Genomic DNA, 24,624 nt, shown 5'->3' with positions numbered 1-24,624 from the left:
CACTCATGTGCCAAGTCACTCAAGTATCAAGTGGACAGTATATGCTAAGTGATTTAGGAGCCAAGTAAATAATGGATGTTGAGCATTACAAATGCCAAGTTATAGTATAAAGATTAGTGCATGCCAAGCATCGGAGACTTCAGATGCCAAGTGAAATAGTTTTGCAATATTTGTTTGTAAAGGCACAAACAACTATATAAACTATTTTTTAGCCAACTTAAGATTGAATTTTGATATTTCAAAGATAAGGACAAATCTCTAGTTGAATTCCCTATGCAATTACATGTAGCCAATCAGAAAATAGGAAGGATTAAGTGGCAAAATGGATGAATCTCAGTCATAGATTCATACTTAACCCTAAGTCACTAAAGTTTTCTTAAGGAGGACAAACCCTAAAATTTCTATGAATGTTTAAGGAGTGAAGACAATAGTTTGCATGAACAAATAGAGCATTCATGCTGGCTTAGAAGTTATGAAGTGAGATTGCATAGTAGAATTAGTTAGAGCATAACAGAGGAAAGAAAATGATACAGCAAAGAGACATCTAATCAAGAAGGATCAAAGATACATCAATTTAGAGGTGATCTATTATTAGGAAATCAAGTGCTAACTATAAATCAATGCTGAGACATTTTAATGGGAGATTTCAGTCAAAATCTCTTAATAGAGTAGTCCTAACAGGCTATATGAAATCCTCTAATAGGGTGCTTACTTAATTGTAAGTTAAAGTCCATTAACCAAGCACACTTCTAATAGGGTGTTGAAATCCTCTAACAAGGTGAAACCTAATAGTATTTGTAAGCCTTTAACAGGGTAGACCTTTCACAGGGTAGATCATGTTTCATGATCAAAACATTATAACCTTCATTGGATACACTTTATTGTTGCAGTAGTGAAGATTTGTGGGTGTCATCCCCACCCTAGATTTACCTTCTCATTGGAGGGTTTCTAGGTAATCATATGTAGTGTCATATGTGTGTGATTTCTTATATGTTTATATGCTTTAGATGTACATACTGTTGGGTGATGCGACGCGCTCCCCTGCCCACAGGTGGTTAATTATGTGGTGTTCCATGTTCACTAAAAGTCATGGCTTTTGGTGCAATGGAAAATGGGCCCTACAATTGGTATCAGAGCCTGGTTTTGGCTTGGTCATGGGTTCAAATCTCCCCAGTGCCTTCCCAACCTGCATAAGCACCTGGTATGCGCGTCGAGGGGGAGATTGTTGGGTGATGCGACGTGCTCCCCTGCCCACAGGTGGTTAATTATGTGGTGTTCCATGTTCACTAAAATTCATGGCTTTTGGTGCAATGGAAAATGGGCCCTACACATAATTTACATGTTATTTTGGTTAACTTATTGAATGCATGGAATGGATGTGTGGTGAAAGTTTTATGAGTCCAAGTTTAAACTACTATTTCACTACCACCCCCCCCCCCAGAAGTTTACATTTCCTATTGTAATTCCAACAAAAAGTTGGAGATTATTAGTTGGATATTGGATAAAAATGGGAGCATTGGGAAGAAAAGGATCCTCATGACCAGTTAGGGTCATACTGGTACTAGCAAGAGTAATATTTGAATGATTAATAGGAGTTTTACCTAGATTTTTAGAAAGAGCATCACCCATATTTGCAATTGGGGCTTGTCCTAATTGTTGGGGCTTGTCCTAATTGTTAGCCTATAACCCATTATAAAAGGAATAATTAGAAGGTGAGATAGCCAAATGTTCTTACTAGAATATTTTTAGCAAGTGGATGTGCCTTTATGCTGCAAGAGATAACAATAAATTGACAAATGACCAATAGAGTAATAGTGCCAAAATCAAAATGTGACACCCTCATAATCCATCACTTGATTTTAATGTCCTATGAGCCACCATGAGAACCAAAAAATTATGGAGAGAAGTGGAGATGTCAATATCCACTAAATTAAGTGCAAAGGTAGAGAGACCCATGGTGGCCATTGTTTCATCCACCTTTATTAAATAGCTTATAAAGTTGTCAATGCCCTCAAAACATGTTCTTCCAAAATTAAAGGAGAAGATCTAGGAGTTAAAAGCACATTGTATGCCACTAAGTATTTTAGTAAGATGATTAAAGGAAATTGTCTAGTGTTTAGCCAAAAGAGATTGATTCCCCCAAACCCATAGCTTTCTTAGCACCAAATATTATTCTTCATATGAATTAAAAAGAGAAACAAACAACATGTTAGTGTAAGGAAAAAGTTCAATCCTACAAGGAACCTGAAAGAAAACTTGGCAACAAATAATATAACTATTTCCACATAACCCATAATAGATCTAAAATAAACACGAAATTAAAATCCACATGCAAGAGAATAGACAACATACCCACAAAATTTGACACAAGATATACCCTGGGAAACCCTCATTGAGTGAAAAACCCAGCCTCCAAAAGCATCCATCACCATGTATTATTTAGCAAAAAATACCATTGCCATACAACCATGGAAGCCTTCATGGCCATAGCCACAACCGAGCAAACTATGTGAACAAGCATGAATCCACACATCCCATGCCATGCTTCCAACCTTCACAAATGCTCCCTTGGCTAACCTTTCAAGCCTTGTTCCACTCGACTCTTGCCTTTCTTACTCTTACTCTCTCTCTACAACAACTACCCTTGTGGCTTCTTATATAGTAGCAAGTCTCACAAAACCACCAAGTGGTATTACATAAACCATGTGCTAAAACCATGTGCTACCTAACCCACTTACCCCACATTTAATATTGGGCATTTAATTCTTTTCCCCAATATTAAATAATTACATGAAATATTTTCACAATGTTACAATACAACTCATCAAGAATATTCCATGAGAATCTTTACATGTTGCACGTCCATCTAGGTACAACATTACATAACAAAATATAACAATATTATGCAATGTGTGCAACACCCATTATCTCAACAATCTCCCACTTGTTGTATACATTGCATAGGGTCAATCTGTAGCCACATAAATGAACAAGGGAACAATCCCTCCCAACACATCCACCATCATGGATTAAAATACACCAAGTGCTCCATCCTGGTACCTGTAACAAAATCAAAGTATCCACCATCTCAAACATGAATGATCTCACCTCCTATTATGCCACTCCCACTGGACATACATAAAAGCCATCCAAAGAGAAAGCCACCCAACTTGTCGCATTAGAAGATCATAAAATCCTATACCAACTGAAATGCCAAGCACAAATAACCTGATCCAAAGGTAATCACATCTATCCATAGTTGTCAAAAATATCCATAGCTGAAATACCACCCACAACAAAGTACCAACCCATCCAACTATCCATACCTCAAAGGTATAACAAGTGAATCTCATATCACTAACATATCCAATCTATAACCTGCAATCACAAGCTTCAAGAGCAATACCTGCCACATATATACCAAGAAGCTCCCACTGCAAAAGATAATGTCAAATCTATAACCAATCCACTCATAACATCACAAAGAAGTGAATCCATGTAGTATCAAGGACATCCACAATACATAAATTGCTATCCTGCAAGAACAACTCTCATAACAAGTCTCCAATAGTCTCCCAAATTCTCCACAACCAATAGAGGAAAGAGATAAAAGAATAATCATGTCATCTCTCACATGACATACATGAGCAAAACTAGTGATCATAATCTCTAACCAATCTCAAATCCAATGTAAGAAAAAATGAACATCCAAGAAGATAACCAAGACCAGAGAAACCATGTGAATCATAACCTGTATCATGTCCTTCCACACACACCTCTAGATGTAAACTGTGCAAGTATGATCTCCTCCATAAAACCCCAACAAGAAGCCTCAACAACACCCAAACCATACCATATAACTAATCATGGATGTAAGCCTCTCACAAGAAGATTAAACTCATAAACCATTCCTAAACCAAGGAATAACCATTCCTAATCCAAGGAAAATGCCCAATATAAAATTATCTCCCAAACTCAACCAGTATAACAATATATGAATATGGATATAACCAATGCTAAACCATCTCTCAAATGAACCCTCCAGAACTAACTCATGTACCATAGCTCAAGATCCATATCCATGAAAGATAAGCATAAATATAATGCAACTGAGAGAAACAATGGGCTATACCTCTCAAGTAGCAAACTGCCGAGTAGACCAAGAGTGAGAAATGAGAATGCTCATCAAGATACCCAAGTCTCCAACCAAGACTCATCTAAGAATAATCTCCTCTCAAGTCCGTATCAAGTGACTGCCCCTCAAACTTCCTATTGAAACCATCAACCATCTCAAAAAATACTTCTCTAATCCAAGAGAAATCAGCGTCACCACCATCTCTAAGTATCCATGAGCACCTGTAACCAATCAATCCATGCCAACTCCAAATGCAACATAGAAATATCATGAAGTATCCAACTTATGATTAGTGTACTCAATACCAAGAAACTAAACCAAGATCAATGTCAAAGTTCCAACCATGGCCTCAGGAACATAAACATGACAACATGATCTAACATCTCAACCAAAGAGATAACATGCTCCATATGAACACACTATAACATGTCACAACTCTAAATGTGTATCAAGAGTTTACCATGACATAATAATAAAACCATCCTCATACCAAGGATAACATGCCAAATAAAAGCATAAACCACACCTTTGCCAAGAACCCTATGAGTCCTCAAGATGCAACCATCTCCACACACCATGAAGAAAACCATCTCCACATACCATGAAGAACCATCTCCAAACACCATGAAGATAACCAAGAACTCCACCAGTCCTCAAGATCTAACCATCTTCAAACACCATGAAGATAACAAGTGCACCATGCAAATGTCAAAGACGCTTCTGCAGCAACAGGATCTAAGACAAACCTCCAACATCTACAAACACTCAATAAATATATCAATACCAACAACTCCCACTTAACTATGGTACCAAGTCACATTTGGCATCATAAAATCCATCCTCTCCAAACCAAGAAGATATAAACCAAACTAGGAACTAATCGTGCACTGTCACCCCATCACTGTCACAAGTTCCCACTAAACCATGTATCCAAGCTATCCATGACATCATGATGAAAAAAGAAAAAAAAACCATCCTCTAACCATGAGAATAAACCAAGGCATCAAACCATCAAAGAACTCAAAATGCACATCATGAGCTCCTCAAAAGAAACCAAATAACCATGATCCTCAAACCAAGAAGATATACCACCATAACCAAATCAAAAATCTAAGTTAATGAACATCAAGGATGTACCTGTATAACCAATCATGTCATGCCAAAATCCATCACACTGTGATCACATCCATGAATCGAGCATCTGGCTCTCAAAGTGTCCAACCTATCAGCATAAAATAGTCAATCACAATCCTCCACCATGACTGTACCTGGCAACAACATCTCATCCCTTCTACATGAAGAAAATAGTAAATCGTGTGACCTAGGGCATAGACAACCCAAATCCAAGCCACCAATCTGAATATGCATCAATAATGAAGATCAATGGGCAAAGACAACCCATAACCAAGCTATAAATGCAACCTGTAAGTATAGACCGCTTACAACACTGCACAACTTGTAGATCCAACAAGTCATCATACATATCCAAACCAAACACTGATAACCATATCATCATGAGACCAATCTGAAATATGAACTGAGTATACAATGACATCAAATCTTAAATCTCCAATGCCATAAACTCACAATGTTACCATAGTCAAAATATACCATAAACTATTCAGATCAATATATCACTAAATAAATCATGCCAAACCTACACCAAATCTAAACCAATGTGTAGAGCTCTCCAAGAGCTTTCCATTGACTACTCGAAGTCCCAAATCTGACTTCGTATGCCCAAGTTATGCCCTAATCTGTGCTCAAAATAAATAACATCTAACTTTAGGGCTCTTAAAACCTACAAAAATTTCAAAATCATAGAACCAAACCTACACCAAGTTGTAGTGCTCTTAATTAGCTTACCAACGCCTATAAGCACTCTGAAATCCGATATTCTGAGAGAAAGTTGTGGTCATTTTACTAAGACAGTCTTCTTACCATTTTCAGTATGATTTTTCATTTTTTATTTTTTCAGTGAAGAAAATTCTGACGGGATTAAATTTGACAACCATCATGGGCTGAAACCAAAAAAAATCTTTCATTTCCTCTTAACATGGCCAAACTAGGGCATATTATATATCAAAATTTATGGAAATGTTGACCCGGATCCAATGATGAGGTCTGTTTTTACTCAGGAGGTCATTTCTGCAAGCTACGGGAGCTCCTAGGAGGATTACTAGACAACAAAGAGAACCAACCAAGTTTAATTACTATGTAGCATTAGTTAGTTAGTTGGTAGATAGTGAGTCATCCAACTATCAATAGGTTGTACATCATTAGGTGTGGCAAGATGTGATGGTTGAAGAATATACCTCAATAATAAAGAATGATGTGTGGGAGGTAGTGCCTAAACCAATCAATAGGACAATATTTGGATCATGTTACAAGGCAAGGTTTTTGGTCAAGAGGTTCTCTTAGAAGGAGGGGATAAACTATGAAGAAGCATTTCCTCTAGTGGCTAGGTATACTACTATATGAATTGTGATCTCATTTGCTACAAAAATAGGATGACAATTCCATCAAATGGATGTCAAGACAATATTCTTAAATGGTGAGTTAAAAAATGAAGTATACATAGAACAACCATAAGACTTTATAGTAAATAGCAAGGAGACCCACATGTGTAGATTGAAGAGATCCTTGTATAAAATCAAATAGGCTCCCAAAGCATGATATGAGCACATTGAGCCTTAAAACCACTTGAAGTCTTTTTATATTTAATATATACATATACATATACATACATACATACATATATGTATGTATGTATGTATGTATATATGTGTATAGATATAGATATATTCTTTTCTCCACTTAATATTTATGCAAAGTACTTTTAAACACATAATTTATTATTTTAATTAATAATAATAATTAAACCTCATTCTTTAAATGCAACTGTAATTGAATTATTATTAATTAAGCAATTACAATGAATCAATTTCATCTTTAATATTTTTTAATTCTTTTTATCTGATTTCTCAAATTAGAATTATAAATTAAATATTTTAAATTGAAACATGTCTATGAAAATTAATTGAATATTGTCATGCTCTTTAACCAAGATTTTAAATTAAAATATTTAATTATGCATTTTTAAATTAAAGAACACATTTATTTAAATTTCATTTAATTAAATGTTCTCATATTATAATATTTTTAAAATCAAATAACATTTAATAATTTTCAATATTATATGACTAATCTAAATATTATAATTAAATACTTTACCGTATAAATCAATTGCAACACAGACACAAGCGACCAAAACCAAAATCAAACAACACATACAAAGATAAACTCACAGGCTTAAAAAGGGTAGGCGGTCAAATACATGTCCCTCTTTTTAGGACAAGTAATTAAGATATGACTGGGATTGTCCATCTGAACATTCTCTCCCCATTCTTACCATTGAGTTATTGTGATAGAACACACTCATCCTAACAATTCAAGGAATTCAATGCCTAGTACTTGCAAACCTATATAAAAGATGAGCATGTACATGTACACACACATCTAAGCTAAACATGTAATGATGGAGAGTGGTAAATGTTAGAATTACAATAGGAAAGGTAAACTTCTGAGAGGGGGGGGTGGGTGAGGGGTTGAAATAGTAGTTTACACTTGGGCCCATAAAAATTTCACCATATATCCATCTCATGCATTCAATAAGTAAACTGAAATAACATGCAAAGCATATACTTCTAAATCATGTAAACATTTAAGAATTCACACACATAACACTAGATATGATTACCCAAAAACTCTCCAAGTGAGAAGGTAAAACTAGAGTGAGGATTTCATACAACCTATTAGGACTACTCTGTTAAGAGATTTTGATTGAAATCACCTATTAGAATGTCTTAGCTTTGATCCTATAGTTAGCATTTGTGTGCCTGATAACAGATTACCTCTAAACACTTCTCTACTTGATCCTTCTTGATCAAATGTCTTTATGTTGTTTACTCTTCTCTATCCTCTATTCTGCTCTATCTGATTTTGTAATCCAATCTCACTTCATAACTTCTAAATCACCATGAATGCTCTATTTGTGCATGCAAACTTCTCTCTTTGCTCCTTCAATTCCCTCACATATGTCATGCCCTAAAATTTACAAGGCAAAACACAACACACAAAATTTTATTTTCCTTTTTAAAAAAAAAGTTGGACTAGGGATGATATATATAACTGTGTATAACAATACACTTATGTTTCTTAAGGATATTATAATGTTACTTTATTCGTTAATAAGTTTCATTCATAATTTTGGTTTCAAGTTTTCCAAGGGGGACCAATTTGTTTTCTAACATTCATGGGAAATCCAAGTTATAATATAGAAGTCATATGTTGAGATTATCTTGAATCTACATCCTATTCTTAAAATTAGGGCATTACATATGTACATGTGAAGCACAAGTCCTGCACCCATGTGGTTATAATAATTCCATAATTTATGAAATGTAGATGTTCAATAATTGTCCTAAATATGTATAGCCTTAACTCATGATGTTCTATACCTAATTCTATTCTAGTTTATTTATGATATAATTAAGACTCTTTAATGAAAACCTTACATCTAATTCCTTTATCAATTCCAACTATATTGATGGTTGAAGAACTAGGTGCTACTAAGTAGAATGATGATCAAAACTTTATTTCCTTGATCTACTACAATGTATTACTACCTACTAATCCTTTATCAATAATTATTATTTTAATATTTCTAATACTAAGCTTACATGTTTTCTAAAGCTCTATTGCTTACTAACTAGGAATCTCCACTAGTCCCTTTTTATTATTCAACTTACATATCTCACTTTTTTAATCTACTTCTTCCTACTTAATTTTAGAGGGCTTATAATTTTGTGTTCTAGTTATATATATCTTTATATATAGGTATCATCAAAATGATGTACAATACTAATTTCTTACATGTCCTAACTATCATGTTACACATTACTGCTAGCATGCTATGTTCATTTTATCTTAGTTGGTGGAAAGGATTACGTACAATGCCTTGGCATATGTAATAATTCACATTGCTTATTAAACTTATGTATATGATTTATATTAAAAAAAATTAAGTTAAATAAAATAATAATAATATGGAGACGAAAGGTAACATAGTATCTAATCCCAAATTGATTCATCTTACTACTAGTTATGAAATTACATAGTCCAAGAGTAACTCATAATTGTATGTGCTTTCTAATTAAATCTATTGCAACATAAAAACATTATTATAATGTTAAAATCCTAACTTTACTAAGTACACTACCACCTTCCAAGGCCCTAAAGAAAAATGATGAAATAACACATCTTAATTATCAATTTCAACACCAATAAAATGCATTTCCTGCATAACTATTTCCAAGCTTTTCATATCAAAATATAAATTTAAGAAAAACATAACTACCTACAAACTTTCACAATTTTTCCTAATACCCCTAGGAATGCATAATCATAACTCATCACTAATTAATAACATTTCTTACTAACATATAATTTTTTAAATAATACTCTAAATAAAAAATATTTCTAACTTCCTATAAAAATGTCTTACCTAACTACCATCCCACCCAACTTACTTAACTTTTCTTTTTACTCCCCAATCCTAACTAAATTACTTACTCACCTAATAACACTTGACCCAAGACAAAACTACAACCCATAAATTAACACAAATTCCTTAAAATCACCTAATTCCCTTTTTCCTACGAAGCAAGTGCCAACTCCTATTAACCTGCTAACTATCCTAATAAACTTTACTTTTCCTACCCTCTAACCACTTCCTCCTACCTAGGATTTGCACCATCCAAAAAAAATGTGGCCCCATCCCATCCTAAGCTCACGTGAATGGAGGAGGGGCCTTGAATTTCTTTTACCCCTTTTTAGGCACTTTAACCTAGGTGGAGACTTGGGTAAATTGCAGATTTGAATATGATGACCCTTTTGACTTGTTCCATCAAATCACCTTTTTCTACTACACTTTCTTACTTGCGGGTTGGGTTCTCTACATGTGAGGGAAGGAATTTGTATGGGAGACATCAAATGTGGTTGGCCTTCGGTAGAATTCCAAGGATGTAAGTCTATGCCAAGTCAATGTATATATGTATATGTATGTATATATATGTATATGTGTATATATTTATTTTTGTATATGTATATATATACATATACATATATACATATATATATACATATATATCTATGTATGTATATATATATATATATGTATATATGTATATATATATGTATATATATGTATACATATATTTGTATATATATCTATACATATATATGTATATATATGTATACATATATTTGTATATATATCTATACATATATATACATATACATATATGTACCTATATGTATATATATATATACAGATATACATATATGTATATATATATACATATATGTATACATATATACATATATGTATATATATATAGATATATATATATACTTATATATATATAGACATATATATATATACATATATGTATATATATATATACATACATATATATATATGTATGTATGTATATATATATACATACATATATATATATATATATATATATATATATATATGTATGTATGTATGTATATATATATACATACATACATATATATATATGTATGTATATATATATATATGTATGTATATATATATGTATACATATATATATATATGTATACATATATATATATACATACATATATATATATGTATGTATGTATATATATACATACATATATATATATATATATATGTATATATATATATATATATATATATATATATATATATATATATATATATATATATATGTATATGTATGTATGTATGTATGTATGTATGTATTGTTTTAAAACTTGGTGAAGTATATGCTTAATTAACCAAAACATACCTAGGCTAGATATTAGGTTAGGTTATCATATTTGTAGGAAATAGTATGAATTATTTTAAATTATATATATATATATATATATATATATATATATATATATATATATATATATATATTATCTCTTAGGTTTTATTTATGCCTATATATAAATTTTTTTTTTTGATGTGGATTGTGACATGTAGTCACACGTCTGATAAAATTTTATGCTCTACAACCTTATTTGGTGGATCTCTTTAGTTGATAGGACATGATACTTGTTTTAAGCTTGGGATTATTTTATTGTTTGTAATTAGGGAGAAGAATTATTTTCTTCTCCCATATAATTTCCAAAGAGTTAAATGTAGCTATAGGAGGATTCTCACTATGCATTTCTCTCTTTTCTCATTTTAGGAGATCATATATTTTTCAGTTGCCAATGTCATGCTCTGACTTCCCTACTAATTCACATTGCAAGTTTGTTGTTACTAAATCATCCATCACATCCAAGGATCTAATTGAACATGAAAACAATGAATCATTCTCCATGCATATGCAATAGACTATCAAGATACAATAATTTTCTTCCATTATATTGAATGCATAACATATAATTTCACAATGCAATTATCAATATTAAATCAACTATATCAAAAGAGATCTTTCATAAAACAACTATGAAATGTTCCTAACAAATCATTTATAGATCATCATAAGATAGAGGGTTTCACTACATAATTTTCTCCCTGTTACATCTAGTCACATAATGTGGAAACTTACAATAAATATTTCCTTGCAAGTGACTATATACAATTTCTCAACCTTTCTTTACAAAATTTCAACAATATACAGTGATAAACAAATCTATTTTACATCACAATGAGATAAAAATGGAGACTTGAAATCACAACACATTTGAGATGACATGGAACATTGGTCTCTCTTTACACACTCAATTTTTTCAAATTTTCCAAAGGTGAAACCCTAATATCTTCAAGGACTCCATCTTCACAAAACCTGCATACACACATAAACTAGGAAACATGGAGGCTCACCTCCCATCCTAGGCTTCTATTAAGCCTCCCACTGAGCAAGGAAAACAAGTCCAAATGGGATACACACACAAATAACACTTGCCAATGCATAAAATGTATCACATAGCACAACACAATCCCTCTCATGGCTTACACATTGATTCACCATTGGAACCATTGAACATGGGTTGAAGGTGTGCTCTCAAAAGGAGACTTGCCATATCATCACATATCTGCAATAAATAGTCTTCATGCCCTTTTGGGTCTTTCACAATTCAACAATTCCATGCCCTTTCGGGGCTTTCACAAAAATCCTCTAACATACTACCATTAACCATAGCATCCTTGAATTTCCATACTCCATAACCTTCCTTTCTACACCATCCTTTCCCTTATAATCCCCAAAAAAAGATATAAATGACTATGGCCTACAATGGAGCCCATACTCCAAGGTGCTCAACTATATTTCAAGCCCAACTAAGCCCTTCACCTTGGGCTTCTCTTCCCTCCCCAAAGGGTGAGTGAATCCCTCACACCCATAACAACTCTTGACATACAAATAAAAACCAAAAGGATCAAGAAAGAAAACCCAAGAAATTTCATGAAACACAATGCACATTCATACCACCACAACACAATACAAAGATTCACAATGGCACAACACAATACCAAAATCTACCATCCAAAGATGCAAAATACAATGCAAGATCCCATAACAAATGCTCCATGCTTGTAGATTTACTATGTAATACCAAAAGAAAGAAAATGCACATGGTGTGAAACACCAACCTTGGTCCAAGCTAAGGCAATGATATTTTTTGTATAGCTCCCTTAGTCCTCCTCCAAACCCTAATTGTCTCTAAACTTAGAGAGTGGGTGAACACCCACTAATTTGACCAAGACTCCCTAATAAGGACTTTCCACTAACTATTTTAGCAAAGACACCAAGTCAGCTCTTCTTACCAACTTGTCTCACACTAAGTTTTCTATATTTTACTTAGTGAAAGCATGGGAGAGAACACATGTGACAAGTTCATTTTCGAATTGGTGGAAGAATGCATGGGTAAAGGGGCCCCCTAGGCTATCTAGTCACTATCATGATCAAAATTAGGTCCCTAACATGTTATACTATCACATGAGTAGCTCATTTTCACATAAAAGACACATTGGGACCACCTAATGACCCCTCAAAACCTTAGTCAAGTCCAAATTCGAATTTCCTTTGATTGTGACCCATCCCACCCCTAGGAAAGTGGGTTTACTTACTCATTAACAAGGTAATTAGGTTTAGGGTGAAATGCCATCATGACTATAACTCTAAATGACATGCCATTACACACAAAATCTACAAGTGTCAAGTGACACATAAAGCACTCTCCACATCATCACAAAATGTTCCTAATGCATCTTTATGATTAAGCATTTCCACATACAAACAAACTTACATTTACGAAGAAAATACTTTAACAATAAGGATTTTGAATCTTCCAAGGATTTGCCTTGGTTAAATTGTATTCACATAGGTTTGGATCTTGTTTCCCCACAAAATTTCCAAAATTTCCATGGTTCCACTTCCTGCACATTAAACTTGAGCATCGATAGTCCAAGGAGGTCTTATAATTATATATCATAAATGCATATAACTTCAAATATTACATAATATTATTAACATAATTCCATTAAATTTCCTTTCCTAATCATTTCAAATAAGTCATTCAAAATGTTAAAATATCAAGATCCGCATATCTTAAACAATTAGAATCAAATCAACATTTATCTACATACCACATTAAATCATAATCATCATTATCAAATTAACATTTATCTACTTATCACATTAAATCATAAATCATCATAATCATCATATCATAATCTAATTCTATCATATCATAAAGGTGCATCCATATGTGTTCAATCATTCCATTCTCAATATCAGGTTCATAGTACATATCATAGATGCAAAACACTACTATAAATGTCAAAATCAATAGATAAAATAAGCCACTATCCTTCAGTTTTGAATATTGTCAAAATATCCAACTCCCAAATATCCAAAGAGCAAGTAACTTACCCCCAACTTAACATTACCATTTCACATTACAAGTATTTCTGCAATTCAGCTTCTATCAAGCAATTGAAATAATTTGGAACATGAAATGGACTCATTAATTATATCCATTAGGTCCTAATGCGTGGATCATCAAAATGTAGGTATTAAAATGACATAACCTTATAGTCTCAAAAGTGTATCAAAACATTGAATTAGAAGTATCATAATGCAAATGTGTCATCTATACCATGATGATCTAGGTGATGCCTCACAATACACTCATTGATAGTTTAGGGTTTTATCCTCCTTAAGAAAACTTAGTGACATAGGTTTAGGTATGAATCTACGATTGATATTCATCCATTTTGCCTCTTAATTCTTCCACTTTTTTGAGTGGCTGCATGTAATTGGATAGGGAATCCAACTAGAGAATCATCCTTATCACTAAAATATCAAAATTTAATCTTAAGTTGGCTAAAAAATAGTTTATATATTTGTTTGTGTCATTACAAACAAATATGACAAAATCATGTCACTCAGCATCTAAAGTCTCTGATTCTTGGCATGCACTAATCTTTTTGTCATGACTTGGCTCTTGCATTTCTCAACATCCACTGTTTACTCAGTTCCTATGTCACTCGACATATACTATTTGGTCGAAACTTGAATGACTCAGCACATGACTGGCTCAACACTCACTATGACTCAGCTTGGTCTATGATTTTCTCAACATATGTTACTTGTTCAACATGAACTAAGTAAATAACTTAAGTGTGTTGACACTCACTTATCAAAACCAATCTGAGATCAACAATCTCCCCCTTTGACATGAGTGTTGAAAACACTTGAGTATATATTATCATCCTTAATCTTACAAGCATACCATGTCTCAACTCAGCTTATATACAAAACTTCAAAATATCAAAATTTTGTAATAACCTAGATACCTATTTGATAACGCCCCTTGAGTTGATATTTTTTTTCTGTATCCAAAATTAGTTACTCTTGTTGAGTAAATGTGTCTCTACTGATACACTTTGACTTCTTGTTGATTCTCTTTCATCTGATACTTCTTTTATTTTGATGCTTCTCTCTCTTTCCTTGTTCTCCCCCATTCTCTTATTTTATTCTCCCCCTTTGCTTTATATCTCCCCCTTTTTAACACTTACGTCAATGGGATATACACTGATTATGTGATTGTCCAAAAAGGATTTATGGACATCCAATATCATCTTAAGAGTTGCATCCTAGTTCTCACATGCTACATCTAATGACTTGATTTGGATTGCAAGCTCGGTAACAAGGTGAACTAGAGCATCTAAGGTAGAAAGATTGGGGCCTTTCTTTAGTAGGGTTTCAACATAGCTTAGCTCCTTGTGCATTATTTCCATATGGGGGATGAGGGTTGCTTGGATGCTAGCCAGTTTGGCCCTTATGTTGGCATCATATTCTATCAATACTGCTAATTGACTCTACATTTTAAGCAATTTCAAGGATTGCTTCTCGCTTTGAGCTAGATTTTTTGGTAATCTTGCACCTGATGCAGAAATTTGGCTTTCTAGACTCAAAATGTGACTTCTGGTCTCTTTGGTGAAGAGTGATTGATTTCATAATTTTGTGTACAATGAGAATATGTTCTCAAGTACCTTCTTCACATCCTCAACCTTAGTTGTCAATGCAACTTGTCTTAGTGTCGTATCACTAGATATTCTCTCATTTACTTTGCTTTGGAACTTCTTTTCTGACCATTCAAGTAATTTGGCATTTGTATCTAGGTCTTCATTACTGACCTTCTCCACTATATCATTAGTTGATCCATTAGTGGCTTGGTCTCATCTAGAGTTGGTAGACTAAATGCATCTAAAAAGATTTCTTTTATGTCTTGAAGTTTCTACTTCTGCCTGTGCTCCCTTCTAAGAATTTCCTGATGCTTTTTCTTTTCTAGGGCCTACTACAATATGCCCATTTGTTCTATTGTCATGTTATCAAAACTAAATTTTGGTAAAATTATCTCTTCATCAAGGCTCATGTCTCCATATTGAATTACTTCTTCAACCTTTGATGAACTTAGGCTCGGCACTATGATTTGCAATGGAGTAGCATTTGTGACTGACTTTTGAAGAGTATGACTTGATGGAGTGCCAGATACTGGTAATGTTGCTAGGGCTTGGATGGTAATTTGCTCCTTCAATTGTGTTGTCATCTCACTCTCTTCAGGCTTACCCTGTTCTACCACAATGACCTAACTTGCACCTTATCACTATGCAGTAGGTACAAATAAGTCTACTTGACCTATTTCTATAGTAGCAACTTGTGCTTCCACTATGCTCTTTTCTACAATATCAATCTTTGCAATTATATCAACCTTATTTGATATGGCTTCTGGGATCTTTAGCAAAGGTTGTACAATTTTGACTAGAGGAATGATGGAAGGTGGTTCTTTTGGATTCACCTTTTCCCTTGCAACATTAGTCACTAATTTATGTAGCTCATTGTCACAAAGTTTGTCCTACAGTATAGATTGATCTAAGATCTTCATCAAATCATCTTCAGAAAGGGGATTAATTTTCTAAGCTGATAGTTTAGAAATATCCTTGATATTTATTGTATCAATAGTGTCACTTGTGATATGTGGACGATTGATACTTGATAATTATGTGTCTTACACATTTTGTTCTTCTAGCTACTCAAGCTCAGTTGTTGCCTTGTCATCTTCTTGCATTTATGTTCTTCCTCCAACTGTATCACCTTTGTCATCATATACTTCATCATCCTTTATTTCAATGGATTCTTCCTCTCCTTCCTTTACTATTGTCAACCCATAAGTAAGTTTTAACATCTGAGTGGTCTTATTGACAACATCCTAAATGTTGATTTTCAAAATGTTGAAGGCTTTGTATTTAGGTACAAACATAAATGCATACTACTTCATAGCCTTAGAAATTTGTGTCTTTGTTAATTTTGGCATCACTTGGGCTAGAGATGTTTCTCTTATCTATTTCTCCATGTTCAGACAATAGTGCCAGCTTTGCTCAACTCTATCATATAGAATTTTGGGCATTGAGTTGGCGATCTCCAGTGGAGTTGTCTTGAATTTTTCCATCAAGGCATATATGGCCTCCTCCACTTGATTCTTCTCTACTTTACCCAATTTATCAAAATCAACATGACCAAATCCTGATAGGTTTGCACTATTTCTAACATTTTCACATAAATTTTCAATATTTAAGAGAGGATTATGGTTCACCACCTTAAATTAGTTGTTGCTATCTGATTTTATTTTCTCTTCATCAGATTCTACCTATGCCACATACCTTCTTCTTGGTCTCTTTTGCTCTTGACCTCCTTGTTTGATTTTTTTTGTCTTCTCCTTGGCCTTTTGTGTAGTTTCATAGGTTTTGGCTCTTATATTAGGTTTAGTGGACTTAACTTTGCTTGGTTTAACAATTTTTACAGCCCTTACCATAGGTTGTGCCTTGGCCTTCCTCTTCTTTTGCTCGGTAGGAGTAGTTGCTTCCTCAACTTCTTCTCCCTCTATACCTTTAGTTTCCTCCTCTTTTTTATCTTCTCCCATGCCTTATGTCAAAGTTAGAGTGACTTTTTCTTGGGTTTCTTCTTCATCTTCTTCTTCCTCGACACCGTCTCTGAACTTAGCTTTTAACTTCTTTACTATCTTTTCCTTTTTCTTCAAACTGAAGTATTCTTCAATTCCATGGTAATTTTGGATTCTACCATCTCATAGTTTCCAAGTACCTTTTCACTTTTGTCTACCTCTTTTGATAGTAAAGCAATGATGGCTACAGAGGCTTCATCCACATTTTTTTCGTAGCTAAGTGGCCTTATCCGTCTTACTCTTGGTGTAATAACTTTCACAAATGTATAGTTAGCATCCACAAGAAAAAATACATCATTATCATGTTTCTCAACTAAGGATACTGACATTCTTAATCTTTCCTTCATTGACTTCTTGAAGTCTTCAAAATAACTTTTCATTAGAGATTCAAAATTCTCTCCTAAGTACTCAATATACTCACCAATCTACACAGGAACTGATATGTTGGTTTTAAATCCCACATTACCAAATGAGGGGAATATGTTTTGCACATAGAAGAATACTCAAATCAAAATTGAACCAAATTTGCACTGTGCACTCTTAGTTTTCCTGATTGCTCCAAGGTTCTCCATCAATTGTTGCAATTGTAGCTCTACTAGATCATATGTATGATCTTTCTTTACAATCTTATATCCCACATCCATAGCTATATAAGGAACACTATTTAATCTACTAGATTGATAGAACTATTGTGATATTACCCTTATAGAAAAGTTAAGAAGAGGATCAGTGATTGTATCTATTAGCATGCCTCTCTTGTTCCAAATATCTCCAGTGTTCTTCTCAATCACCTCCTTAGAGTCACTTCTCAGTGTCTTAGGCCGATCTAGGGTTGGGTAACTAGTAACCCTATGGATTATTCTCTTAGTTATTTTTATAAGTCCTTTATCTAGACATAATGAACCATTATGGATTCAACTAAGCACTATCCTAATCCACTTTGTCTTGAATACATTTGGAAAATATAGGGTTTGTGTTAATTCCTTTCTCTCAACAATTTTGAACTCTTCCTTCAAAACACCATTATCACAAAGTTTTTTATATGCCTCCCTAATCTCCATGTCACCAATGCTACCAATCTTTCAGTTATAGCATTTTATTACATCTTGTACCATTATTATATTTAGTGGAATCATTGATAATGCACCATAAGGGTGTTCCTTATATGCAATGTGAGGAATAGGTTTGAAAATAGGTTGCTTGACCTCATTACTTACTAACTGAAGATTCAAAACTTCCTTCCCTTCTACATTCTTTGAACTAGACACAATAATGATAAACTAGGGTTTACAAAATTTTAAAGTAGATAGCTCAGCTCATGATAAATACCTTGTGAAATTTGATGAACTAGCATAGAATCGTTGCTTGGATATTTTTGCAAATGCTTGGATGTATTTCCAAATTGCCTTTTTCTCTACTTGCTCTTTCTCAAAATTGAAATGATGAAAAATGAGTTAAAATTGATCAAGTACCTTTTTGAAAACCTTGGAATTAATGCTGAGTGCTTACACATTTGTATGCTCAGCATCAACTATTTTCAAACTCACTCAGCATCCATTGACATTTCCATCACTCGCAACCACTACAAGCTCAACATCAACTAGCCAGACTGCTAGCTCAACATTTTCTAATATTTCAAATCACACATAGGAAATATTTCATGCTTGGCAACAACATGAAAAACTTAAAGATTTATCTTGAATTCCTAACTTCATCTTGCATCTTTATTCATGCTAATGTAGTCCTATTAGTACTAGCTTCCTTTTTGGAATTGATGTATGATATAGCTTTTAAATATCAGTCCTACATACCTTTTGATTGCCTAGTTTGATGAGGTGTGGTCACTTGACCCATTAGGTGAAGTGATCCCTTCTCCATTTGATATGTTGTAGTCATCTTTCTTTTTCCATGTCTTATTCATCTCATTTCTCATGTGTTCAACATCTGCGTTGCCTTTGCCGTTATCAAATTTACAATTTGGTGCTTTTCACCTAGTTGGAAAATATCTATTGATGTGATCAATCTTCAAATAGCTAAAACATGTGATTTGACTTAACCACCTTTTGTAGTTACCATTGAAGTGCGTCCTAATACAATTCTCAAGAACATGTCCATATTCTTGACAATAATGACAGCTATGTCTTCTATTATAATCCCAATTATAAGAGTTTTCATTGTTCCTTACCATTGTTTGCCTATTTGATGACCACATGGGTTTTGATCTACATTCAAAAGCTCTATGTCCATACTCTTGATAGTTGTAGAAGTATCCTTCAAATATTTGTGTATGCATGGTCTTGGTTCAGCATTCATGTGCCTGATGACCTTGCTTATTACACTTATGGCAACGAATCATACTCTTATGATTGACATTCTGATTTGTAATCTTGTTCTTGCACACATTAGTAGTATGTTCTTTCTTACCACAATTATGACAAGTAGGTTTGGAATTCTTACCTTTTTTGTTCCTTTCTTCTACACTTTTGCATGATTCTCTTTCTTTAGTTCTTGTATAACCCAATCCTGATGTATCATTATTAGATCTAAGTGATCTAAATAATTGCTCAGAATATTTAATGGTTTCATTTGGTTAGTTGAAGCTTTCAGCAAATTCCTTTTCCCTCTTTAGGTCACTCTACAATTTTTCATTCTGCAACTTCAATGTAGTTATCTCAATGTCCTTGACATTCAATTCATAGTTGGCATTCATCATTTGACTTAGACTATCCAATTGCATATTGGAAATCTCGGTTAGTTCTAATGATTTCTCTTCCAATTTGTTGGCCAAAACCTTTTTGTCTTCTTGAATCATGGTGTTGTCTTCCATAGCTTTCTTCTTTTGTTCAACCATTTCATATAGTAGTATAGCTTGTGATTCTTGCTCTAATTTGAGATTTTTGATTTCCTCAGCTTGGGCTCTATTCTTTTCCATTAGATTTGCAACTACTACATCAAATTCATTTGAGTCTCCATTTGCAAATAGCTTAGTAGTGTCTTTCTCTTTGTATTGTGTGTCATTCTCTGCAATGGCAATTTCTTTCCTACTCTTCAAAGAATTCTTTGGGTCTTCTCTTGCTTGATTCAATTGATGTAGTATGAGATGTATTTCAATCTAATGGTTCTCCATAGTCTTTCCCAACTTGTAGTCTTCCATTTCAAGATATTTCCTCAAAGTTGTAAAGCTTCTCTTTCAGAGAACAAGGCTTTGATACCAATTGTTGGAATTACAATAGGAAATGTAAACTTCTGAGGGTGGGGGGTGAATTATTAGTTTAAAGATGGACCCATAAAACTTTCACCACATATCCATCTCATGCATTCAATAAGTAAACTGAAATAACATGCAAAGCATATACATCTAAATCATGTAAAAATTTAAGAACTCACACACATAACACCAAATATGATTACCCAGAAACCTTTAAAGTGAGAAGGTAAAACTACGATGGGGATAACACCGACAAATATTCACTACTACAATAATAAAGTGTATCCAAAAAGGGTTACAATGTTTTGATCATGAGTCATGATCTACCCTGTGAAAGGTCTACCCTATTAAAGGCTTACAAAGATTGTTAGGTCTCACCATGTTAGAGGATTTCAACATCCTCTTAGAACTGTGCCTTGTTAAAGGACTTTAACTTACAATTAAGTAAGTACCCTCTTAAAGGATTTAATACAACCTATTAGGACTACTCTGTTAAGAGATTTTGATTGAAATCACCTATTAGAATATCTTAGCTTTGATTCTATAGTTAGCACTTGCTTGCTTGATAACATATCATCTCTAAACACTTCTCTACTTGATCCTTCTCAATCAAATGTCTCTATGTTGTATACTCTTCTCTATCCTCTAATTTTCTCTAACTGATTTTGCAATTTAATCTCACTTCATAACTTCTAAGTCATTGTGAATGCTATGTTTAAGCATACAAACTTCTCTCTTTACTTCTTTAATACCCTTATACACTTGTTGATAATTTAGGGTTTCATCCTCCTTAAGAAGAATTAGTGACTTAGGGTTAGGTATGAATCTATGGCTGAGATTCATCCATTTTTCTGCCTAATCCTTCCCATTTTCTAATTGGCTGCATGTAATTGCATAGGGAATCCAACTAGAGATTCGTCCTTATCTCCAAAATATCAAAATTCAGTCTTAAGTCAGCTCAAAAATGGTTTACATGGTTTTTTGTATCATTACAAACAAGTATGTCAAAAACTGTGTCACTCGACATTTGAAGTCTTTGATGCTCAACATGCACTAATCTTTCTATCATGACTTGGCATCTACATTACTCGACATCCAATATTTACTCAACTCTTGTGTCACTCAACATATACTATCTACTTGGCACTTGAGTGACTTGACACATGAGTGCCTCGACTCTCACTATGACTCAGCTTGGTCTATGATTTGCTCAACATATGTTACTTGTTTGGCATGAACTAAGTAAATAACTTAAGTGTGTTGACACTAACTTGTCAAAACCAATTTGAGATCAATATTAAATTATGTAAATTCCAACTAGTAGGTGAGTATCACTCCCTCCCTCAACAACATCAAACAAGTTAGATAGAAATGTAAAATAGACATGCACACCATACACATGCAAGTATGAGGTAAGAATAGTAATAAAACATCATATTCTAACATGATCATTTCATCATCATGGGGATACAATTAATATATTTTGAAGACATGTCATATGTCATCATCATGAAGGCAATTTTATTAACTATTTAAGAGCAATAAGCATCATACATGCAAGTATAAAATCACCACTAATTGATACAAATCAATTACTACATATCAAAGTATTGCATTTCAAATATCAACTAAGGGTTAACACATTCCATGAAAGAATCATATATAAATTTAACAACTAAGTCTAGAATGATAATAAATGAGGGATATTACATGTCACAAATGCATTTTGTAAGAAGTATATGCAAAAAATTAACCAAAATGTGTGCACTCATGAGTAAGATATCAAAATATTGATAAGGCTTCAAAGAGAAACATGCAAACCCATTTTGTATACATTACAGGGAAAATGTCTTGTCAATCAACAAGCATCCTTAATGTTGTCTTTAATATCTTTATCTTTATCATGATGAGCTCCATACAAAAAGCATCCTTAATGTTGTCTTTAATATATTTAGCTTTATCATGATGAGCTCCATACTAGGGTTGTAGTGAGAGACCCCTCAGGCATGTGAGTGTGATATTTTTGTATTCTTGGAGTGCTTTTTATTGCATGCAACATGGTGTGAAATCCATAACAACTCTCATCAATGCCACACTTTCTTGAATACTCTTTCAATTTCCATTGCAAGGTGAAAATATCTTTGACCCTAAAAAAAAGACCACCCTTAAACATTACACACTAAGGAAGAAATTGAGCTTAGAAAAATAAATTAACTTTAACTATTTAGCATTTTTATCTTAGGAATCAAGCCTTGTGTGTGATGTTTAAGCCATCCATAAAAATAGTTCTTGTTAACAACCAAAACTACATTGTGTGCACTATCTATATGCTTGATAAAATCCATGTAGAAAGAAGAACTCGGTAGAGCTTCAAGCCTACCATCATATGATGATGTTTAATGTGAAACAATAGCCTCCATTGTTGGATGAGCAACTGTGGAACCAATGATAGTGTTATTAGACATACAAGTGGCATCAAAATTCTAATGCCAAGCTAAATTTTGTGTACTTGTATGTTTTACATTATGATTGACATTTTTTATGTGGTTGAGGGAGGGAGTCATAGTCACCTGCTAGTCGAGATCTACATGATGCACCACTTCTTGCCATTACTTATTTAGTTTACATTTATATGCATATATACATGCTTGGGTTTTATGGAGATTGCAGCTACCGACCATCAACTTCCTTGAATTGCCAGGATGAGCATGCCCTATCACAGTATTTGAATGGTAAAAGAGGGGGGATAATTCTTGAGTCCAAATCCTAACCCTAAGCCAATTGTCCTAGAAAGTAGGACAAGTATCTGAGTTATTTATCCTTATGAATTTGTTAAGTGATGTGAATTCATGATTTTGACCCATGAGTTTGGTTTAATACTTTGTTCTTCATAATGGGTTTTCATATTTAGTTTTGTGTGTCTGTTGTGATTTTAAGTTATAATTAAATCAAATTAAAAGAATATTAAATGATTTAATTTAACCAAAAAAATTATAAAGAAAAATCAATATTTAATTATATTTAATTAATTGAGAAAATAATTAAATAAATAAATTAAATATAAAAGATTTAATTAAAGTTCTAATTTTAGCATAATTATATTTATTTAATTTAATAATAATGTATCTAGGAGTTTCATTTTAATAATAAACTCTAAATACTATTATCAATTAAATTAATAAACATTTTATTAAAGACGTCTTATGATTTAATAAAGAGAGAGAGTAAATTAATTTAAATTTATTTTAATTAAAATGCAAAAGGTTTGTACATGAAATTAAAATAAAATAAAATATTAAGAAAAATGTTTCGTGTGATTTCAAAATCAAAAACCTAAAGGGAGAAAGCTCTTTAGTAAGAAATTAGAGCTCGTTTCTCCACACATAGGTTTGGAGGAGCCAATTTTTGGGAAGAGGGTTTTCAAAAGAAAGGTAATTTTCTTGTGGGCTCTAAGAATCCAATCATTTGGCATCAGATCTAGGTAGGATATTGCTGAGTTTTGCACAATAATTCTTCTTTTGAAATCTTTGTCTTCAATGTGTTTGTTGTGAATTTGTATTTAGAATTTAATTTGGGTTGAAACCCTTGTTTGTGAATCTGTTGTTCTTCATTTCAAAAATATCTATAAATGAATTGAATAACCCTTGTTTGGTAAATTTTAGAGATTCATAATTGGATTGATTGA

The 24,624-nt window shown here is 33.1% G+C and overlaps 1 pseudogene; it reads right to left on the bottom strand.

Annotated features, from left to right (window-relative positions):
• Window positions 1–24,624, bottom strand: part of LOC149536407 (SNF1-related protein kinase regulatory subunit gamma-1 pseudogene) — a 177,566-nt pseudogene that overhangs the window by 119,009 nt on the left and 33,933 nt on the right.

The sequence above is a fragment of the Cupressus sempervirens genome, chromosome 10 (genome assembly GCF_028749045.1).
Source record: "Cupressus sempervirens isolate cs-2001-9-10 chromosome 10, ASM2874904v1, whole genome shotgun sequence".
Classification (NCBI taxonomy): Eukaryota; Viridiplantae; Streptophyta; class Pinopsida; order Cupressales; family Cupressaceae; genus Cupressus; species Cupressus sempervirens.
Note: the sequence above shows the minus strand (reverse complement) of the source record. Positions and strands in the feature narration are given on the sequence as shown.